This window comes from Hirundo rustica, chromosome 5, assembly GCF_015227805.2.
Source record: "Hirundo rustica isolate bHirRus1 chromosome 5, bHirRus1.pri.v3, whole genome shotgun sequence".
Taxonomy (NCBI): domain Eukaryota; kingdom Metazoa; phylum Chordata; class Aves; order Passeriformes; family Hirundinidae; genus Hirundo; species Hirundo rustica.
In genome coordinates, this window is record NC_053454.1 from 54,280,867 (window position 1) to 54,305,121 (window position 24,255).

The 24,255-nt window shown below is 41.7% G+C and overlaps 1 long non-coding RNA gene across 1 annotated transcript; it reads right to left on the reverse strand.

The window, feature by feature from the left end:
- Nucleotides 1-390: 390 nt before the first annotated feature.
- Nucleotides 391-18,642, reverse strand: LOC131378564 (uncharacterized). The gene is made up of 4 exons (XR_009207881.1): nt 18,507-18,642; nt 3,793-3,927; nt 1,149-1,227; nt 391-492 (listed from the first exon to the last, which is right to left on the reverse strand). It is a non-coding gene; the product is annotated as an uncharacterized LOC131378564 (long non-coding RNA).
- Nucleotides 18,643-24,255: the final 5,613 nt, after the last annotated feature.

Below are 24,255 nucleotides of genomic sequence, written 5' to 3' on the forward strand. Positions count from 1 at the left end.
TCCTTTAAAAGCCACTCAAACTGCTCGGGGGCTGCTGGAAGAATTTTGTAAGGCTGTAACAGCTACAGATCAGCATTGGACCCAACAAAGGCAGTTTTAAGACGCTCACAGTCAATCCATCCCTTCAAACATTAGCAACACCTTCCGATTACTGTTCCTCTTTGTGGAATGGACTGAGGAGTGTCCAATCCACACTTTTGAGGCTGACTTTCCTTGCAGTCTCCTAAGTTGCTCTTGGTGCACCTCTCAGAGTGGGCCAAGGTTTCCTCTCCCTGGAAATGAAGGCACATTGGAGAGTCAGAGCAAAGCTTCATTTCAGCCATTCAAACAAACCCGTCACTTACAATATTTACCTTTCATTTGCCATCAGTGAAGCAGAGGTTGTTGTGCTGACATTTGTCCGTAGGGATCAACTGCAGGCTTGATTCCTTTCTGCACTGCCATTCTAGAATTTTTTTGTTGCTTTTTTTTCTCCACAGGTGAAGATGCCATCTTGTCACCAAAAAAAATGCAAAGAAGCTATTGCTAGAGCTGCATCTAGGTGACAAATTGAACCTCACTACTTCTAGAGGATTACTGGTTGGAAGCCTGCCTCCCAGGGCACTGAGAATCATCTAATGAAACCAGAGACGTGGGAAAACCCACTGACTTTCACTATCAGAAATGAAGGAGACACTTAAGATCAGCTGCAAATTCAGCTCTGTCATGTCCTAACTTTGTGGGTTTTTGCCACAAAGGCAGTTGACGTCTCTGCTAAAAACTGTGCAGGAAATAGAAGAAACATAAGGGACCACCCTAAAAACTCCTCCTTGACGTTTATGCCAGAGTATTTTCTGTTCAAATTCAGATTTTAAAAAGATAACCAAAGTATCCCTAAAGTTTCTCCGCTGCTGAGGAACAGAAGCATAGACATAATGTGTCTCTCCTCTGAAGGTAATTTGTTCCAAAGTCCGCAGAAATGTTCTCAATCCTGCTCTTGCCCAATGTTGAAGGGACGCACTCCTGAACAACATATTTTTCTCTTGAGCTGTGCTGTCACCAGCCTCTTTTCCTATACTCAGGATCATAAAATACTAGAAACAGGTAAATCTTGCCCATTCCTTTTCACACCAAAACAGCTTCCAGTAAAGCATGAAATATCCACTCACCTCTCATGTCCCAGAGTGCCATGTTTGAGGCATCCAGGGATTCAGCAGCAATGATGTTACAGACAGCAAAGAATAATCCCTGCAAAACACATCAGACAGCTTGAGGGCAAACACTTTATGAAGGCTTTCAAGACCTCATGGGAAGTTACTTCTCTGTCCCCATATAGTGTGTACATATTATAAATGGATAGTCAGCTTTGAAAAGAAAGAACAAGCGGAATAAATGTACAGTCAAAGAAACTGAGAAGATTATAACTTTAGAAGTATAACCAGGTGATCACAAGCCCTTTTGAAAGGGTGCCTTCTGTGATAGGCCACAGATTTCCAAAAAACACCAGGCCCTCTCGGCTATCCTGTACAGTCAAGATGGCAAATTCATGATGATGCTGACTGGAACTAGAGACAGGAGTAAAAACAAGGAGTGAGTACTTCAAGTGCCCATTTTTTTAAGGACCATTTAAAGAGTCAGGAGATTATTTTCCAGTCAATGCTTCTATCACTGTAAGTAGAATTTCTATGTTGAGATAAATTATATGTTTAAAACTAAAAAAAAAATCAGTTATTTAAGTCAAACAAAGTTCTTTCAACACCCTGGGGTTGTCTTTTCTTTCAATAAGAACCAGCGATTTTAATTACCTTGTTTCCCATTTTTGTCCTGTAAACCACAAGGGAAAAAAAGCAAACAACCAAACCATGTTATTCATACAGTTTTGTTCTACGTTAAGGTTTTGTACTAATGACACTTAAGAGCTGGAATTTCCATCCCAAATGGTTAATGACTTGATTTTATACTGTTGTATTCTATATGAAACAGCTCCCAAGGGCATTACTGTACAAGTAACTCCAGACATCTGTACCACATTAACTAAACCAAATTTTCAAGTAGCAGCTCAAAAGCTACATAGAGGACACAGCCCTCACCTTCCATTGCAGCCTGGCATCAGTGAGAGAACCAGCATCATGATGCTGTATTACTTTTTATAGTCTGTATTTAGTTTTATTGCTTTTTTTTTTTTTTTTTTTTTTTTTTTTTTAAGAAAGATAAGGGAAATAGCAGGACACATACAAAGCAATTTTATTGTCTGTGCCCTCACTGGGTTACACAAAGATTCAGTGCTCGCTTTCAGCTTTATTTTTATTATTATTGTTATTATTATTTTAAATAAGAAAAGCCTTGCAGGAGCCATGGAAACTGTCAGGATTATTTGTTCAATTGACATGATGCCTCTTAGGCTAGTTTCTAGTTTTAAGCTATCGTTTTGGCAAATAAAGATTAGACTATTTCCAGACAACAGTGGATGTGCTAAGCCACCTTGTAGTGCCTGCAGAAATGGAGGAACTAATGAAGGAAGAAAATATCTTTGCTATCTAGACCTGATCACAAGTGTACCCTTTGCCAGGATACTCAGTGAATATTTTGCTGCTTTGTGCTTTTCTCAGGTTTTTGAGAGCTTCTACAAGCACAAGAGACTGTGCTGTAAGAAGCAATATTATCACTAAAAGGCAGAGAGGCCCTGCAGAGAGGTGTTTAGGAGGTGTCTGGATGTGGCACTGAGTGATGCGGTTTAGTGGTTTGAGGTTTAGTTAAGGGCTGGGGGCAGGGCTGAGGGCACAGCTGGACATGGTGATCTTAAAGGTCCCTTCCAGCCTTGATGTGTCCTGGGGGTCATCAGGGACAGCCCGGCAAGGGAGGGATTGTCCCGCTCTGCTCTGCACTGGGGCGGCCTCACCTCGAGTGCTGGGGGCAGTTCTGGGTGCCACAGTGTAAGGAAGGGATTACTTAGAATTACTTAAAAGGTAAACTACCACCGTCCAATGAGGGCAACAGAGATGGTGAAGGGTCTTAAGGGAAAGCCATATGAGGAGTGACTGAGGTCACTTGGTCTGTTTGAGCCTGGAGAAGAGGAAACTGAGGGGAGACCTCACCGCAGTTGCAACTTCTCATGAGGGGAAGAAGAGGGGCTGGCACTGATCTCTTCTCTGTGGTGAGCAGTGACACAACCTGAGGGAATGGCCTGAAGCTGTGTCAGGGGAGGTTTAGGCTGAATATCAGAAAAAGATTCTTCACCCAGAAGGTAGTTTGGCACTGGAACGAGCTCCAGGGCAATGGTCACAGCACCAAGCCTGACAGAGTTCAGGAAATGTTTGCTCAATGCTCTCAGGTGCATGGTGTGATTTTTTGGGTTGTCCTTTGCAAGGCTGCTGGTTGGAATTTGATTATCCTGGTGGGTCCCCTTCAAACTAAATATTCTATGATCTGTGATTCAAATCTCAAAAATATTTTTGGTGGGTCTTGAAGGGTATTTATTCCACAAAGAAAGACTTTTGCACTTCTAAACATTGCTTTTTTCATTTACCTTGAAGAACCAAATGACATGAGAGCCTGCCTGTGGGAAGCGGTGAGGAAAAAGGATGAAGCAAAGCAAACCCAGCCTTTCCCTATTTACTGGATTTCCAGTAAAAGCCATTAAATATCAATAGCTGGTCTCGAGTCACATAACTCCAGGATAAATCTTTACTGAGGAAAGAAGAGCTGACCTGAGCTGCTGTCACACAGCAGCAGTGCAAACAGCACATCTGGAGGTGAACATGTTTATGACCTGAATTCGTTACACATTGCTAAATTCTACAGCCTTGCCCTTACCTCCATTTCAGCCAGCAACACACGGAGGTGCCAAGTCACCTTTGCCTTTCCTTTCAGAGATGGGCTCCTGCTCTTTTTCTCCAAGCTGTAACAGCTGGGGATACCTTGGCTCACCACAGGAAATGTGGACCTGTGCTGCACAAAAAAAAAAAAAAAATAGGCTGAGGATTGGTGATGGCACAGTGTAAGACACACACCTTTTGCACTCAATGCACAGCACTTAAAGAGGGTGAGGAAAGCTTCAGTTGGGTCCCGCAGTTCAGCATCACCCCTCCAGCCCAGGCTTGACAAACTGCAGTACTAATTACCCTTGCTATAAGGTTGGATGAAGAGTTCCAGCCTCAGATGAAGTGCTGCTAAGTCTATTCTTAAGTTTTGAGCAGTACTGAAGTGGTCAAAAAGGTTTGGTCCAGACCCAGTATTTCACCCTCACCAGAACACAGTATTTCTTGCTTATATGAGAATTCCAGTGTGATTGACTTTGGGTAGCAGGGAGCTGAAGTCGTGCCAGACCTGTTTCATTCTGACATTTATTTGTGCAATGAAATCCAAGGATCTTTTCTTTTCTCCTTTTCCCCCTATGTGATTCGCTCACTCTGTGACATTGAAATCCATCACGCTGCTGGCCCTGGTGTACCCATTAGATTGTACGTGCCAACAATGCTAGAGCTCCGTGATGGAGGAAAGACAGCAGTGAGGAAAAAAAAATATATATGTGGCCTGAGGAAGTAAATTTTATTTTTTTCCCAATCTTTCTCTGATTTAGAGTAAGATTCTCTTGCCCTTAATCATGCTGTGATACACTAACCTCCCTCTCAAGGAGGAGGCAATGAATAAATGCCATGCAGCCAGGAACACTTTTCCTCCCGTTCATTCGAGCACTGCACAAGATAACCCAACGCAGCCCTCTAACCTGCCCAATGGAGAGAAATGTCCACAAAAGGAGCCATTTCCTCAATTGAAGAAAATTAGAGGGACAGTTAGAGAGAAGAGTCTCTTTCCTGCTCCTGGTTGCTGACAGACACACAAAGCCACGCAGCTGCAGGGTCTGGAAGAGAAGCCAGATAATCCTCTAACATTTCCCATGCAAGTTCCTGCATCTCTTTTTACTCTGCTCCCCCAAGCTTCCACTCCAGAAATGGGTTGAAATTGAGTCCTTATGGCTGATCCTGTAATTCCAGAGCCTTCCTGCAAAGGCTGATGAGTAACCAGCAGAATGAGCCCTCCTTGGGTGTGAAAGGTCACATGGAGGACAACGCAGAAGGAACTCCCCATCGCTATCTCCTGCGTGCCGCTGGAGGCAGAACAAATATCAGTCCCCACTGTCACAACTCCTATTAGTTTTCAGCAGTTGCTCTGCTTGCTTACAAAGTGCTACAGAGGAGGACAAGCCATACAGGCAGCGTCTGAGAGTAGGGTGGTCACCCAGCCTTGCCAAGGCTGTGCGCTCTCAAACGCAGCGACAGGGAGGCAGGAGGAGCAGGGCTGGCATTTAGGGGCAGATATGCAGTGATGGCTCACTTCAGCTGTGTGAGGCCACAGACTCTACTGCTAATTTTTCTGAGGCCTTTCACACGCAGCTCCAGGTGATTTGTGTTCAATTTGGCATGAACTTCATTCATAGTCAATGGTCCCAAATAATAGCAAGCTGAAATAGCTGAGAGCAAGTGCTCATTTCCACTGCCTCTGGTGGATGGGAGCACCACTAGCATTCCTGGGTTCTGCTGCAGACATACGTGGCTTGTGTCAAATGACAGTGCTGCTCCAACAGGGCTCAAATCTGCTGTTTCCAGTTTGAGACAACTAATCCTAATGACACCCACTTCTCCACCCTCCTTAGGGCTGCAGAAAAGTCAGGCCATGACGGAGAAAGATGCAACACTGTTTTAATCAGAATACAGATACTCAAGCTTGTCTCTAGTTGCCATCAAATTAAGGGTCTCTTCAGTGCCCAGGGACATCTGCTGTCCACCTGAGTCATGGTGCTCGAATTCTGGCACTATCAGCAGAGATAAAGGCGACAAAATACGGAGCAGAGTGGGGGAAGAAAAGAAAACATTCTCAGGCAAGAGTTAAATGGAGCGAGAAGGCTGAAAACAGATAAATGAGATTTATCTGAAGCAATAAACTAATGAGGAGGAAGAGAGGGGAGAAAAAATACAAAGTGAGCTACAATGGGGTTCACAAAAAAAGAGAGAAATAGAAGGTGGTTGGGAGGCACTGAAAAAGCTGAGACATACATGGAAAGAAACAAAGGAAGAGAAAATTTAGGAAAAAAAAGGTAAATAAACCATACCTTTGATTACTGCCTTCTCCCTCCCTGAAAGCTATCTGAGGTTTTGCATGCAGCTCTGTTACCTCGCCCTTGCATTTAGGCTGTTATTTTAAATTGAACACAAAAAGTCACAGAAATGACAGGGCATATTCGAAATACTCTGCATGAAAATACCTCATTCCAGGCAAAGCACATCTGTTTGTTCTTTTCTGTTACCACTAAGTACAAGTTGCAGCAGTTTTCTGAGCACATGGCATTTTGCAGGGCCAGGCAGCTGGATCTCTTTGCAGCTTGTGCTGCTCCTAGGTGGCAAAGCCAGATGATATCACCCCTCTTTTTCAAACAACTACTGCTCTTATCTACCAAGGCAGAGTTGCAAACACCAGCCCCACCCCACCTTCCAAAGCAGCTTTTATTAACCTTGTACCATTTGCAAAATTTACTCTGAAGAAGAGACTGAGATGTGATGCAGAGTAACTAAAAGGCAGTTTTCAAGCCCTATTTTATTACAAATCTCCACTGATGGAGAAAACTCAGGAAGCAGCTCTTCCTTCAGCTGGGTGTTTATAGAACTGCTCTTTCTTGTGCAATCCCTGCTTGTCTTTCCCTGAGCTTTCTTCACTGACAGAGACTCTCTCCTATACTGGGACAGACAAAACTTCTAAGAATTGACATGCTTGTCAAATTTGTCCAGATTAAGAAGGACTGTGAAGGGAAAAAAACCCCAAAAAACAACAAAAACCAGAAGAAGATTACTACATGCCCCCCATTTCCTTTGGAAACCAAGCTAAATCATTACAGATAGGCTTAGGAAACAGTTACATGCATTAATCTCTGATTGACCTTCCTGGTGCTATCAAAACTGCGAGCAGTGAACCATGTGTTTTCCATTTGATTTGTTGTGTTTTTTGTTCAATAGGTTAAAATCTAGGACATGTCTTGAAAGACAAGTGTTTGACTGGGGCAGCCAGAGCCTGTCTGCTTGATGATGCTATTCCATGCTACCTGTAAGCTTTCCTAAAGCACTTACCCTTTTCCCAGTGGCAGAGGGGCTGCCAGCTCCAAAGGGTCACAGCTTAGTGAGACAAGTCTGACTCACAGAACAGGAGTTGTCACTATTGCAAACCGAATTCATGGTTCCACTGGCATCTCATGTCATTAATAGGGCTAATGAGGATTTGCCTGAGTCAGGTTCAGAAAGTCAGGGAAGAGTTTAAGGCACTTTCAGACGTTAAGTGCTTCTTGCACCTCACTAAATTTCTGCACGTATGATAATTCCGACCTCTGAAACAACAGACTGCAAATACAGGGATCCAGGGACAGACAGAAGGGCTGAAGCTGCACAAGTCAGATACACCACGCCAGACCCCGCTTCTGTGCACAGGAGCCTGACAGTCGGCTACGCTACATCTGCTCATCAGCTCCAGCATGCTGCTGTCTGGGCCAACAAATTCAAAGCATTTCCCAAATTCTGCCATCAGCACAACCCAGGAACTATGTCCAACAGGCGGCTTCTGTGTGGGCATGCAGCTCAGCTGAAGGAGTTTAACACTGTGGACAAGGTCAAGTCCTGCCAGCTGGCCTGAGAACCAAAACCTGCTCTCTGTTACTGTTTAATCTGCGAGCGCAGATGTTGCCCACAGCTGATGGGAGCCCTGTCAGTGCTCATTTCCTCACATGTCATCCACCATTTATTTTCTACAACTTGAAACATTGAAAACTTCTCCCATTCTTTAAGGATCATCATACTATACTGTCCTATCCTTTTATCACTTCTCCAAAACACAGCTCTATCTGAAAAAGTAATCTCTACCAGGTGGTAGTTACCAATCCTTTCCCAGTTCCTCCATTTCCAAGTGAGGTGGCTAATCTTCACAGCTGCTTTGTCTGCTGTTGTGTTCTAGGTGCCTCAATGTTGCTGAATTTTAATCTGATTTGCACACACTGGGGAAGGTTATCTGGTGTGAGGTTCAGAGGAGTAACTGCACGACCCGATACAGAGCTACACACCACTGGCTGTTGCTTACCCAGGGCTCTAAGCAGTCATTAATCTTATCAAACAAAGTGAAGTGCTTCGGTATGTTTCAGGAGAAATTCTATGATGCACCTGCAAGTCAATGCCTGATTTCATACTTCATGCAAATGCATTACCTCATAGTTATTGTACCCTCCCAGGTGATTTTTATACTATTATTTTAAGATGCTTTGCCTTGTTTTTTTATAACCTCTTCTGAAAACAAGTCATTATTCAATCAGAAGTAATGTAGTTGAAAATTTGTATTCCTGCCTAGTTCCACCTGGTTGACTGGCTTCACTGAGGCCTAATAAAATGTAAGTTTTCTTACTGTCACAATGCTGCTGCATAATATTGCTTCACTGCAATCAGGGTGTTATTTTGGTGGGACCACTATGGGGTCTCGCTCTCACGACATCGGACCGCCTTTCTCTTAGGAGCTTAATTGCTTCTGTGCATTCTTGTGTTAAACTTGGTTAAAGTTGGCAAAAGAATTCTAAAATTATACATCAAAGGGGAGAGACAACAGAACAGGGTGTCTGAGTGTGCCTGAGCTCATTTCTTCAAGAATTTTTCAGAAGGTGAGGAAGAATGCCGCTTTTCAATCTCGTAACTGCTTATATATTGCACAAAGTCCTTACCATGACCACAGGACCCCTGCACAGCTCCTGGCTCTGTCAGTGTAATTCTGTGCACATAAACCACATCCCAGACTTAGAGCGCTTTTCAACATCACTGATCTTAAAGTACATCTGCAGCAGGAACTGGCTAGATTTTGAAAACAACACTCAATAGAAATTCCACCTTCCAGCTGAAGAATCCATGTGGCCCAAAAAAACATGAGCAAAACCAGATGTTAGGAGATGTGAGGGAGGACTTTGCAGTGTCCTTATCTCTGGCTGAAGTCAAACAGCAAAAGGTGTTGAAATTTGAGCACTTTCAAAGGTGGGAGTTCAATTTCCAGCTAGCTTTACTGCTTTACAAAATTAGTGTTGTTTTACCTGGTGCTAACATGAGGTGTGAAAATGAGGTATGTACTTACCAATCTCAGTGATCAGGCTTGTCAGCACGTACTCCAGGCCAACCCAGAAATCTCGTCAGGCTGCAAATCTGTCTTACTGACTTCTAATAGTAAACTTTGCCCACAGTATTATAATACCAGCTCAGCTATCAGAGAAAAAGCGCATTTTCTGTGTCCTGAAAAACTGAAGGGTTCTTGGATTTTGTCTTCCAAATGGAAAAAATAGACAGATAGAACGCTGTTCAGGCTGATATACAAAGTGCCCTTCCAAAAAAATTTTGCAAGAGCAAATGTACAGAAACTGTACAGATAAAAAGTGCTTCTGTTGGCTCTTCAGTCTGAGCCATGGCTCTATTTCAAGGCTGATGGACCACAGGAGAGCTAGATGCTCCTGGACTGTCTTGGCATTAAAGATGTGGCTAAGATAAATAGCCAAGCCCTACAGAAGACTGTTTTCACAGCTCACCCAGCCTGGCAGCTGGGCCCTGCTAAAACGTCAAAGCATAAAAAATTGGCTCAAGGCAGCTGCCCAATCTGAAATTCAAACAGTGGAACCAGCCTAGGCAATTAGGGAGAGCCTTATCACCAGGCAAAGGCTGTGTGCTGTATTCTTGCAGCAAAAAAGAAAACCAGCTTTGTGAGTAGAGTATCTCTAACACTATTAATTCATGCAGGGGAGAAGTCTATGTAATCACCTTCGCAAAGAAGGGCAGGTCTGAAGCAGCGAGCTTCACATTTTTTCAGAGATTCAGCACATAGCAGTTGCCCTTGGTCTTAATGAGGTGAGGAAGATGGGATTTTTCTGGTGCTGTCATGATGGCACGGATCACTGACAATTCCTGTGGCCAAGCACAATTTCTCTATTGGAGCATTTTTAAAGAATTTTGTCCCCTCACTATCCATCCTGCAAAATGCACGTATCAGTGCTGCTGCTGAATTCATTTACATTCAAGATGCTAAGAAGTTCAAAAGAGTCAGTGTTAACACTTTGCAAAATTGAAGCCCAGAGTAAACAATTAGACTCAAATTTCCTTTAGTTTGGGTGTGGGGGAAAACGGAACATTTTTAAACCTGACCAAAAATTTAAATGCAAATATGAGCTGTGAAGCTCTTGACTAATAAAGAGCGTAGGAGGTACTGAGAAGAGAGAAAAGAGTGGGTAGGATGGTATTCTCATTCTCTTAAGCCATACAGAGTTTAAACAAAAAACAGGCCCAGAGAAGACAAATCCTGAAGGTCTGCTTGGAACACTTCAGCTGAGCAGGGAAACACCTGGATTAATGGTGTCTGTCCCCTTGTGTCCCATCCAGGCTGTGACTGCACAGCCCAGAAACTCCATGCTGACAAACCCAAACTCCCAGGGCACTGAAGCTCTCTTCAGCTTCTAAAGTCAGAGAGGGGAAATATGCTATGCTAGAGTGCAGCGGTAGTCTAAGTAATACTAATACAGTAGGCATCTTTAAAGGCTTTTTAGTTTCACTGGTATCTTTTCTATCCCAAGAAAAGTATAAGCAACCACATTCTCATCACCAGTGTTTATGGAAACTGCTCTCTCTCCCTCCTTTCCTAGCCACATTTGGAGAGTCTTTTTTTTTTTTTTTCTTCTCCCCTAGGTATTTTCTATTTCTTTTCTTTGGACAAAGCTGTAAGCTTACTGCAGGAAGGACAAGATGCTATGGGCAACCTGTGCCTCACTGCAGGCAGCAGAAAAGAGGGAACAGCAGCTAGATAATAACAAAAGGCCATGAGGTTTTCACTCATTCCCAGGACACTCAGCAAAGGACCATCTTCCAAGAGGAAGGACTGAGTATCCTCCTCTGCACAGGAGGCTGTAGCAGATGAGCCCTGTGCAGCCACACCGATGCCTGTAGCCTGCAGCAAAGCGGAATCTCATGTGCCTGCATAGGTCCATGTGTAATTTCTGCCCATTAACTTCCACTGAGAACCTAATTCAACTGTATTTGGCACTGGCACAGCACTCCAAAAAGCTCTGGGTAGAAAGGAGACACTGCCTGCCTGGCTGTGTCTTCTTGTGCACTTTGCTTCATTTTATAAAGCACCACCCATATTGAAGCCCAGACTCTGCACCTCAGCACATTTAAATCCTCCTGTGGGAAGGCTAGTGACAGAGCTGGGATATCACCTTCTTGCTAATGGGCAAAATCCATCATCCAAAGTAATTTAAACCACTCAGGATGGTCAAGTTCATCAAGACGGCAATGACTGTGACTAAGACCCTATCTGAGGCAATCACACTCAAAGCCTTTTCTGCATTTTTGCTGAGGGACAGGCAGAATGCCAGGATGCAGGAAACCAGCTGCTCTGGAAGTTCTCTCTCTCTAAGGCTCAAGACTGAGGTCCTGGTGTCTGATTAAGGCACTTCAGCAAGGTAGCTGAGTCTAAACTGCATAGACAATATTCTCCATCTTCAAAATGTATGTTCACCAGCCTGTAGCAATCCCTAGAAAGGATCTGGAACTTTTATGGCCAATGACAGTTCTTACACAGACCTTCTCATTGCTGCAGCTCTGCTGTGGCTCTGCTTTTGTGTGGGTCACTGGAGTCTAGCCCAACAGTCATAAAGAGCTAATGAATCATGGAGCAATTTTTTTTTTTTTTTTTTTTTTTTTTTTTTTTTTTTTTTTTTTTTTTTGTCTCTATCAACCAGTTACATCAGGCAACATGCTGGATACTGATAAATGCAGTTGTAGTTTATCTCTGGTTGAGCAGGATCTAGATCCTTCAGGCTTTTTGCTCCTCTTGCATGCCCTCTCCAAAACCAGAGAACAAGTCATGGTCTGCACTGTTTAAGGTGGTAGGGATCAGCTCCCTTAGAAACAGCTGCTCTGATTTTCTGTCTCCTCTTCTGCGCTTTGTTTTTCTAAAAGGACAGGTAATTACTCAGGACCAAAAAATCTATGTCAAAACAATCAGTAGTGACATCTTGTTGACTCCAGAGAAATTGCTGCAGAAATTAGTCTGACTTCACTATTCTTCCTTTCCTTGTAATAAATGGAACAACCTATGTAGACCCTGACTGCAGGCAGCACCAAGCAAGAGCCCACTCCAATCACTCCTGTGCAGTATGATCCCTGTGAGATACCATTTTTCTCATGGGATTCTCCTTGTCAATATCTCCCTGCTTTTCTCCTCCTTCCCTGTCCACAGGCTGTCATGAGATCAAGGGTCACTATTGAAATAAGGGTCATTTAAAAAAAAAACAACAAACACCCCCCCCCCCCCCACAAAAATGGAAAAAAAAAAACCCCAACAACAACAAACAAACAAAAAACCACCAAACTAAAAAAAAAAAAAACACAAAAAACCCCAACCCCAAAAAAACCCCAAAAAACAAACAAACAAACAAAAAACCCCCAAACCCCCCGCCCCTCAAAAAAACCAACCCTCCCCGAAAAAAACAACCCCCCCAAAAAAACCCCAAAACACCAATGGCAAAAAGTTTTCTTTCCGAACTTGTGAAAATACACATATTTCACCTTGCTGTCTAGCGTATGTACAGAGGATTGGGGAGGGATTTTAGCAGAGAGCTCTGACAAGACAGGCAAATAGATCTTTATCCTTCATCTAAATGCTACTTCACTCTAAACTTTCTTTTCCCCAAAACTCCTCACAGTCTAACCTAAACCAGTCCATTGCAAGAAAGGGAAGGACAGAAAAGGAGTTGTAGTGGTTGGTGTTAGTTTGGCAAATAAGCTACCAAAAAAAAGTGTGAAGAAAAATATTTTCTCCTGAAGCAGGGGGGCTTGTTCATCATTTACCTCATGTGTTTACCCCAGGCTATCATTATACTAGCCACATTTCCTGACTGAGCTGGAGCACCTGGTAACTATAGTAACCACATTTTCATATCTGCCCATAAATTCCCACAGTTCTAATTAGGACACCCATTTATAACAGCAATAACAACAGAAATTACAGCAGACTTAGCACAGATGCAGTCACCTCTCTCTCCCTCATGAGACAGAAATGACCCCTATCTGAGTAGTTCTTATACCATAAGATGTCATTTATGGCACAAAGCCTACTTTACTTGCCACTTAAACCACTTTGTATCCATCTGCTATGCTGCCTGTACCTTCTCACTTTCCAGAAAGTCTGTTCATCAGTCTTCCAGTTCAAACAAAAGTCAGCAAGCTTCACATCAGGCTGCATAAACCTGGTTTTTCTTGACAGAAGAAAGAACTCACACCTTGCCTACAACAAAATCGCACGCACAGCACTATTGCAGATTTCACAAACAGTAGGTGGATGCTTTTACAAGCAGAAGGCCTAAGAAGTTCAGTTTATAAATTTACCTATGCAATCCAGGCAGTTTTGAAGAGAGGATAAACCATGTCATCCAAAACAAATGATAGGTAAATGATGAAGCAGCAATGTGCAAGAAATCAAGACCAAGTAATAAACAGTTGCAAAGTTCAATGGCTCAGTGTATTCAATGGCTCACTACAAATTATTTCCTTCTCTATGAAACAGTAAAGCTTAATGAACAATTTGAAGCCTGGTGACATGATTTAAAAAGATGGATGGTCTGGTAGGTAGTCGAGAGTGTTTGCTTTATTGTTCACAGAGTCACTGCTCAAAAGTACATTTGTCTTGGAGTCTATGTGGATTATCATCAAAAAGGTGACAAATTCTTTCTCGATTTAGGCTATATCATGCAGGCCTTACAGGACTTTCTTTTGCTAGAAGAAAAAACAATTTCATCTGTGTATTGGCAAAGACAATAAAGCCCATCTCTGCACAGGTCAAGAGGGCAGCGCTGCTTAAGCTTTACATCTGGCAAACCTGATTCCATTAGAAATTTTTCTCTTGCTAGAAAAGCACATCAATTATTATAACTTACCCATGACTATCAATAAGGATATTTTCTCATGAACCTTTATCCACTTTTGCTCTACATTCCCTGGTGGCTAAGGGAACTGGGTAAGAAAACACACTGGACCTTGGACTCCTTGGACTGTGGTTGTAAAAAGCAGGTAGGTTTTATTCATTGCATTCTATTTTATAGCTTAATCTGCTCTTCACACCAAGTAATAAGAGCTTTCAAAGTGAACAGTGGTGTGATAAGAAAATATAAACTTTAGTGAATTGCCGAAGAAAGATTTCAGTTATTTGCCAATTTAGTCATCAAGCACTGTTTAGAAGCATGGATAAAAAACCTGTTGATGATCAAATCTTAATACAACCACAAAAACTGGTTTAAGATGCTGCCAGACGTGAAGCACAGTAAAGTTCTATGCCATATACATGGGGGTTTTTTTGTTTGTTTTGTTGTTTTTTTTTTTTCCACTTAATAAGTGAAAAACCATTCAGTCATTACCAGACTGGATTAATTTTTGCCATCTCCCTCAGATCATGAGGTGCTGTTTGGGGCTTGGGTGGAGAATCCCCTGTTGCACATTGTGCCTCTCGTTACTGTACCCTCATTTCTCCATCAATTCTTTATTTATTGAGGCTGTAGTCTGTTAAGAGAGATGGGCATTTGCAGTATGCATGATGCATAATGAGGTTCCAGTCTCAGCAGAAACCTCTAAAACTGCCCATCATGCTCCTCTTACTGGCTCTTCCCATTTTCATCAAGAGAGAATGCTCTCAAGCTGTCAAAATCTTTCCAAATGACCCCACAGTAACCACTGTAGCCCAGAGTACTTCTTGGCTTGTTAAATATTAAAAATAGAATGTGAAAATCATGTTTAATTTGATTTTCCTAGTTAAGGAAAAGCAGGTCTTTGACAGAAAAATAATTGCCCTGAAAGTAAGAAAAAAGAACTAATTAAAAATGAGATTAAATAAAATGTTCTTATGTGATCTCTTGAGCTAGCTTCTTTTCAAAGACATGCTTTACCTGGCATAATGTGTGGTTTTCAAGACCCCCATGTAAGGTTAAGTATTCCTTGGTAGTTGCCTGGAAACGATGACAATGACAGTTTGTTCTCATTAGGGACAAATAGTGCAGAAAGGCTGTTACAATTGTACTTCTGAACATTTAAATAAATTAATTTGTTTTTTCTTTCCAAAGATACAAGTCCTGAAATATTACCAGAAGTGTTGCCACGAAATGTGTTCCAACTTACATGGGTGAGTATGCACATAAATTCACTTGAAATAACTACTATTATTGTTACTATTATCATTATCGTTACTATCATTAACTAGTACTGAGCAGAGTACAATTGTCTTGGCTTTGGACTGTTTTTGCGTTTTGTTTTATTCCTGATCTGCACATTACTTTTTAAAAAGGTCCTCTGAAAAGTAGGAGAGAAGCTTCCAAAGCTGCTGCTTGGAAAACCACCAAGAAGAGCAGAAACCAACCCAAAAATAGGTACCACGCTGGGAATTGGGAAGTTCTCAGGAAGGAAAGCCCACAAGTTTAGCTCTTACTTTGCAGTTCATTGAGACCCACTACTGCACTGGGCTCACCTGGAGATGTGCTTTGGGTCTCTAGGTTCACAACTACCCAGCCAGGGCAAGCCAAATCTGCAGAGATTTTACAGTTTAGGAGGCCTGTGGGGTCACCGTGGATCTTTTAACTCTGTCAGTTGGCAAAGCTGTGGTCCCAGGCCAGCTCCCTCTATTTTCTGTCAAGGCTTTCCTGGGTGGCCAGAAGATGCTGTGGTCGGTCATGGGAGGCACAGATGAGCCAAAACACCTTCTTTACAGAAATCAGTGGCACTGTGAAGCATCACAGCTACAATTAGAAGAGCTTTCACTAGTTCAAGCTGCTGCCAAGTGAAATGAAAAGACCAATACCTTTAGGACTGGGAGGAGAGCATCTTTTCTGAAAGTATTCTACTAAGCAAATATTTCACCATGGGATGGAGCAAGCAGAGAGGTGAACATATTTGTGATACTAAAGTGCCACAGCTGGCAATCCTGCATGCTCATTTCACATTTTATCTCCAGCTTGCCTGTTACACCGTATTTGGCTTGGGTTCATATGATTGATCTGATGGAGGGGAGTTCTGTGGTGCTACAAGTAGCAGATATCTTATTTGTGGCCAGAGTCAGGAAAAAACCGAAGAGATCTACAGACTTTCACTTGAAGGCACTGCTATATTTCGTACCTATACTAAATTTAACGCTGTATATAGCCAAGTCCATTCCATCAGATTTAATTTTCCTTTTTTACAAGAGAGGTGCAACAGATTAGGAGGAGTAATTAAGAAAGAATAAGAGGGGGTAACAGCAGATCATTGGGTTAACTTTTGGGATTTTTTGTTTTGTTGATTTTTTCAAAAAGGAAGACCACACACCGCATAAAAGATGATTAACAGCAGGGAACCATCTTCCTGGTTGGACAGAGTTGCATGAAGCTGCCATGAATACAGGTTAGCAACCTGTATTCCTGAAAAAAGGTAGGATTTATCCATTTTGTTTCCTAAAGCAAGATAAATTCCACTTCATGGAGAAGCTTACAAGCAGCTGGATTAGCCAGCCACCTGGAGAGAGACAACCAGAGAAGAAGCAGATTTTATAAACAGCAAAAGAAGTTTCCCATCTGGCAATGCTGGGCATAAGAGATGAGGGCAAACTCCACTTGGTTTTGGGAAATGAAGACAAAGGCCATGCCAGGCAGGGAAGGATGCAGGCAAGATTGACCACTGGCAAGAAAACTTTCCACAGAGTTGTCTGCCTTCTCCACTGCTGCAAAATCGGTTTATAGCTGAATCAATAGAAACTGCTGAAAGAGAGTATGCAAGGTATTTCCCCAGAAGCTTTATGCTTCCAGACAGCATGGGCCATGAAGGGAAATCTTTGCAAGAAAACATAGTGTATCTTGATTAATAATGACTGTCCAATAGCTAATTTTTTTTTTGTTCCAGTTCAGATATTCTCCTGAAGAGGACTGCAGAATTGAAGCTAAATCAGAAATGTGGGTAAAAAAACTTTGTGGAAATAAACCACCACATGCAGCAAACTGGCTCGTGTCTGTGCCCTCTCAGGCTCCTGGAACAAGCAGCATTATGAACAGAACACAACATTAGCCGTAAATTTACTTCCTTTTTCTCAGTTACCATTGGAATTCAGAATACATTTTCAAGCCCAATTCCATGCATGCTTGTCAGATGGCTATAAGGAAGATTTTTTTTCACACAATGTAGAATTTGAGACATTTTCAAAGTAGTCATTTGCTACTCACAATGTGCTACATCGAAGATGCATCTGTCTTACATATCTGTATCTCTCCTCTCTGACTGGAAGAGTGAAATTTCCTCCACAGAGAAATTGTAAGAAATGAATAAACAACATGTTCCCATGACAGTAACCCCTCCTTATCAAGGAAAGTACTATTCCTGCAGTTGCAATGGTAGTTTACTATTATAAATTCTAGGCTCTTGCAGAGACTTGGCACAACGTACCACTAAGATTTGAATCTGCATCATCTCACACTTGACTCACTGCCAAAAGCAAATTTTTTACCTGTGGCAAATACAAAGCAGTCTCAGGTTTAGGCAAAAGGAGCTGCAACAGAACTGCAGTGAGAATATGCAAATGCCATTTTGCAGCATTTTACCCACTCCAGTGAGAATACTCCGGTGCCTTGTGCAAGACAAACAGACCAGCCCACTCAAAGAAAAGAGTTCCTTTGCCAATTTGAAAGGTACTCTAGCTATATATGAAAACTGTAAGATTGACTTGAAGAAAAAAATTGAACGAGAACACATCCATAATTCTGTTAAACCCATTTTATGGCCTGGTCTTCCCTCTGATTCATCTTGTCCAGAAATGAGTGTGTCTACAGCAGTGAGTGCTTTTAGCCAAGTGTATCAACACTCTCTGCAATCCTTTTCTTTGCACACATTAAAAGCAGGCTTTTACATAAGTAACTAATTCACAGCCCTTTCCTCAGATACAAAGTCATAAGGCAGATGGATGGACATATGTACAACCGCCACTAACTGCTAATGGAGCCATTTGCACTCAACAACATGACACCAGCTTGGGATATTTTCTGGAAGAATTTATTTTTATAAATAAAACCTTGGCATCCTGAGACTGATATGATCCTGCTTTCAGGCAACCTGTGCGAGACATTTAAAGGGGCACCGGCATTATCCTTTCATCCCTCTCTGCTGAAATTTTAGTAATGCCCTTTCATCACAAAACCCACTATGCTGACACGGAAATTAACCACAGGACCGTGAACTTCAAAACCCAGTTTCCTGTAACTTCCTTTTTTTTTTTTTTTCTTTTTTTTTCTTAACTCATGAGAACAGATTCCTGAGAGAGGTGTTCAGGTTTTACTCAAGAAAATCCCTACGTTGTCCAAAATCAAAGTGAAATGGAACAAGAGTAAATGAGCAAATACAATGAAAGACTAAAGCATTAGAAGTCCTCTTCCAAAATATGTCTCCATATCAGGAATGGAAATGAGTACTTACCCATTCATGTATTTTTTCGAGGTCCATCCCTACGGGCATCAGAGTTTTCCATATATGTGGAAGGACTATAAATTCAGAGCTTCAGTACGAGGACCCAAGTCTCCACGAGGAAAAGAAAGATGGGTTCATGCTGAGGTCCTTCTAGCACAAAACTAGGCAGGTGGTGAAGCGATGCTGGAAGAAAGCACAGAGGGTGATCTTCTATTCAGAGCATTCAACTGGCAGATAGTTTCTGATTTTAGGTGATGTCGATGAGCCCTCTCCCAAAGGGTTACCTGTAACAAAGCAGCCCTGTTAAGGCTGTCAATACATTAACAATCTTCACAGGAGTTGTTTTTGCCTTTTTTCATGTAAAGCCTTCCCTTTAACAGGATCATTGCATACTGTTCATATACTCAATCAAAAGCTAAGAGCTCTTTTCCAGGCTCCCATGTAAACATTTATAGCAAGGTTTAAAGAGGGTTTTTCTTAAAAAAAAATCATTCTTTCATAAATATTTAGAGTTTTTTCAACATTTACCTAGCAGTATTAATAAATAACTAAAATTGCCTTCCCCCACAAAAAGAGATGATATACAAAATTTACAGTAGAGCTTTAGCTTATTTTTTCCATTCTTGACTTTTTTAACAGATTGTTTACTTCTCCCAGGTGAAGCCAATATATAACTATAGGGGGAAAAAAGTGCACACGGAAAGGACTCTCTCAGCCATTAGGACGTTTTCACTGGCAACTTTCCTTGTGTTTTTAGAAAATCTGTGAATTTTCTAAGGTAACAGGCAATCTCAAACCACGTGCTGAGGTAACAATTTCATGATAAAACTAATCTTTCCAATAAACATCTCTCTGAAACACTCTACTATTTATTTTCAAAGAGCCAGAAGGATTATGATAGTGATTTGGATAGCTATCTTTTTTAAAATTGCCCTCCAAGTTTGCCTTATTCTAATGTAATGCCCAGAGTCCTTAGCAAACATGAATTGCATCTGGAAGGGGAGAAAAAAAAAACCACAGCGAAAACAAATGTAACCTTAGAAATCACTGATGTAAGTAGGTTCATTTCTTGTACTAAAAACCATTTGAAAACTAATCTACTGCACGTTCCTTCCTTTCAGAAAATATAAATTGATCTTTCAGTTTGAATGCCTGTCAAAGTACAGCCACTATAACGCTGATAAGTCATTTTGTCCGTCAGCTGATAATGTCTGACATACTGCAAAATCACACGTAGAACTGCTGGACCAGTTTACTCCAAACCAGGGTAGGAAGGAGTTCCCTCTTGGAGAATTTGGCAACAGTGTGAGTTGCCAAATTCTTTCTCCCAAACTGTTATGTGAATACATCACAAGTAAAGGTGATTTAATCTGTTGATGATACTTCCCAACATGGTCAGCCTTCCTTCCTTCCTCCTTCCACAAACTCTCACCGTGCTCCTTCCATACAGGGAGGATATTACCAGCAGCTCCGAACCTAAGGATGACTAAATTTGCTAAAAAAACGTTTAAGAAGTCACGGCCAGTGCTACTGGGACATTCTGGACAAAGTCACAATGGTGTTGCTATGCAGAGACCCACCTCAAATAAAATAATATTTAATATCCACTCTGAAAAAACTGGATGACACAATGCTTTACCAAAACTGGCCATTCAAGAAAACCCCTAGATAACCTTTTATTTCAACTACTTCATGTAAAAAGCCCATTCATGTTTTATGTCACTTTCTAAAACACACACTCTACTGGGGGAAAAAGGCTTTTGGGAAGGCACGGAAGTATTGGCTGTCTGCTGCCCTTTTTGCTTGTTTCTAAACTTAAGGTTTAGCACTCAACCTACCCTAGCATTTTGTACATTTAATGTAAGTTTCTGGGGGATGTAGCTTCCTAAATGGACTCTTTTTCAGAAAATACTGAACAAAAGCAAAACTGCCTTGGATTTTAACAGAGCTGGGAATTCACTCTGTGAGCAGCACTTTTCCCCTGACTTTACTTTTTGGAGTAATGTCTTGAATAACCCTGGGGTGCGTGCTCCTTCCAGGAGTACTGGGAAAGGAAAACATCTAAAAAGCAAGAGCAACTCATTTAATAAGTGTACTCTGCTGAATACTCAAGAGTGCCTATAGGTCTAGTGAAACTTTCAGACCACCACAGGAAGGTGAGAAAAGTCCCAAAAATTCATTTTCCAGATTTGATACCTTATTTCTCATTTGCCTTTTATTCAGGAGCCATCCTTTCCCTCACAAATGCATAATTTTTCTACAAGCACTTGCTATCTATGAGAAATTACTTTCAGACTATTAACTGTCACTAAACACTTAATCTCAATTATTTGTTATTTGAGTGCAATTGGTCTGCTTAATTACTTGCTTCTGTCTCTTTGTGCCCTCAACAGATGGCTGAGCATACTCAAATCAAGAGAATAAGCAAGTTGAAAGATAACAAAACCTTTTTTTTTTTTTTTTTTAATAGCCAAAGAAAGAGTGATGACATGTTTAAAATCACCACTATTTAAATATTTGTGAGCAGGAAGTTACAAGCTCACAAGACAGTTTTGCATGAGCTCATCCTGTTCACAAAAGCAGCTCCTCTGCATGCAAATCCTTTCTGCTGTGCCAATGTTTTTCTTATTTCCCAATACTACCTGTGAATCCAGATCAGAAAGAGATGCCCAGTAGGAAATAAAGGGCAAGTTTTGGGGGTATCATTTCTCAGAGGGAGCTAGGCAAGGGTACAAAGCAACAGGTGGGTTCTTTTAGCCTTGAGGATGGCAGAGGGAACAAAGGAGCTGGTCGTACCCTAGAAGATTAAGCTTTCACCCTAGAACCCAAATCTCACAGGTGCTGTTTGGGCCTGAGCAGATGCTGCAGCTCTGGCTATAGCTCAGGCATGACCAGCTCTGCAGGCACAGATTTGTGTTACCACTCAGATACTCTTCAGTGCAGCAGAGCTGTTTGAAAGGCATATGTTTACTCACATCTCACAAAAAAACCCAACCAATGAACCAACTAAAAAAAAACAACAAAAAAACCACCACCACCACCCAAAAAAACCCCAAAACCAAACCAAACCAAACCAAAACAACAACACCAAACCAAAAACACCACCACAACTTATTTTTCCATTTCTGTCTATGAATTTTTTCTTCAGTAGTATTTAGGGGTCTGAAAGTTACCTGAACACTAAATCCCTTCCCCTTTGATGAAGGAATAAGGGAGAGCTTCATAAGGGGTTACTTTTCCTTTCCAAGAAATCACAAAAACCTCCTAAAAAGTATGCATAGTTTTTGTCAGACTGAGGAAAAATCCCACCGTATGGGACAAAACAATCATGCAAATTTTGTTCTGGCTTTTAAAAAGAAATAAACAAAAATAAAAACCCGTCCAAACCCAGGAGGAAAAAAATCATATTCCTAAGTGTCGGTGCTATTGCAATGAAAGGCTTGTGTGTGGAAAAGCTATCACTGCCATGCAAGGCAGTTTTGGAAATTAAACCTTTAGCTCTCAGTTGAGTTGTATCCTGACTTGAGTCAGTGAGGAATTCAACTATGCAGCAGAGTTATTTAATGAGGGTTGTGTTTGGCCTGTGGGACCTTCTTCCCACTGCTCTGCTCAGGCTCCCTATCCTCATGTACTCATCCACAGAAGTGATGCAAAGTGGGTACCACAAGCTCTGTTTAATGATATTCAGTAACTTTTTTTTTTTCTATTTGATTCTTGTTTATTTGTTATTTGTTTTTGTTTATTTGTTATTACAAAAGTATAGCTTTTAGCCTGGTATTCTTTAGTCTTTCTTAGGTGTTCACTACTTTTGCCAAATGCAGACTCAATTCCATCAAGTAACATCCTTCTCCACCTGCTCCCCACTTCTCCTTTCTCAATCACACCAGAACTAACATTGTCTCTAAGCTTCTCTCTGCTTTTAAACACAGTTTCACACTTTCTGTCTCAATTCTTTTACATGCTTGTCAATCCCATTTGCTCCTCAGCGTGGATAAGACCAAACTGGCTTTACTTAGAAACAACAGGCTTTTGTGGGAGTTATACTATTTCCTGGATATTGTTCAGATTTCCTGCAGAGTGAATTGACTGCAAAAGGCACACAGCTATTTTTAAATCTTCTTCTTCTTCTTTCTCCCACATTCTCATCTGCCCCAGAATGAAACTCAAAGGGATTTACAATAGATGCTTCCAGCTCATCATCACAGCCCCTCATACATTAATACCTCAGGTCATCTCTATCAGGAGGTTGAAATGTTCCATGTTACATGTAGAAGTTTAACTTCAATCTCTCAAAAACTTCTCTTCCTGAAATTATCTCTGTTTCTCCTAAATCTCAAATTTCTCAGACACAGAACCTGAGCCCCCCCCCTGCTGGGAACAGAACTCCCAAAGTTTTTTGAAAGAAACTAGGTCCTTAGAGAGTGGGATTCATCAAGCACATCCTTAGTAAGGGAGTCTGTAAGGTTTCTCTAGCCTCATGAGATGTGTGCAATGCCGGTCTGGATGATATGGTTAGCATCCCTTTCAGTGTAAAAAATGTATTACTTGCTCAGTGCCTCAAATGGCTGCAAATCACACCTAGAGGTAAATCTCTGAAAAACCCCAAAGTCCAGAAAAACAGCCTCAACACAAAATTCCTGCCAGGTGCGTACCGAAAGTGTGTTTAGGTGTGTGTATGCACAGCACACACGAGGATGGCTGTGCATGACACAGCTGTGCACAGGAATCAGAGTGAAGTCCAGTCAGTCAGACCAGCAAGATGTATTGCAGGGGAAGAAGGAGTGGAAGGAAATATCAGTGCAATGAGTAGGAAAAGGTGAGAACTGATTTCTCCACACTTTTCCCACATGTAAGTACTCAAAAATTGTGCCAGCTCCTGCCTGTGCTTACAGGTGTTTTCTCTCCATTCTTCTAAAAGAACTAAGCAAACCTGTTGACTGCTGAACCAAAATTCCTTCTTCCCAACCATCTTCACAGCCTGCTCAGTCTATTATTGCTTTATAAGAGCTAACAAAGCCTAGCTAGAACTGAGTTAGAGGGACCAGAGTGATGGCCTTAGACAATGTTGCCTTTCATTTGTCTTTACACAGAATATTGTTAACCATGCTTTGAAAGAGCTTGAGCTTTGAGACAATTATTGAGCGCAGACTGTTCTTTCTGACAGTGGAAGAACAAAACCAAAGATTCTAATTTACATGGGCTAAGGTCAAGGGATTCTGGGCAAGGTGTATTTACAGTACATTGTGTAAAATCAAGGAGAAAAGGCACAGCTGGCCAAGAAAAGGAGATGTGCTGCTGCTTTAACCTAAAAGAGACCAGAAGTTGTTGGTGTGTTAGTCCTTTCCCTGCGTGACTTTTCTCCCACTAACAGGACGCTCAGGTCACCCTGCAAGCAGTGCCTACTGCCCTGTGAAGGCAATGGTCCCCTCCTGATCCTTTCCAGCTGCCCAGCAGTGGCCAGCAGCACTACAGCAGTGCCCTGGCATTACCTGCTCTCCCTGAGGAATAAGGGGTCACTTGATAGCATTTCACAAGCAGCAAATTAAAAGTGACCTGAAGAACAGCCTGTTTTCAGGGAGATGACATTTGTGGCACTTTTTCCTGCCTATATAAAGAAGATATTAATAAGAACAGGGCAGGGACTGATGTAATGCAGCACAGATGCACTAAAATCAGTGAAATTAAGCCAAATGGGATGGACCGAGGATCTGGCCCTTTTCCAGTGATTTTTCTTTTTGTTCTTTTGCTTGTAAAACAA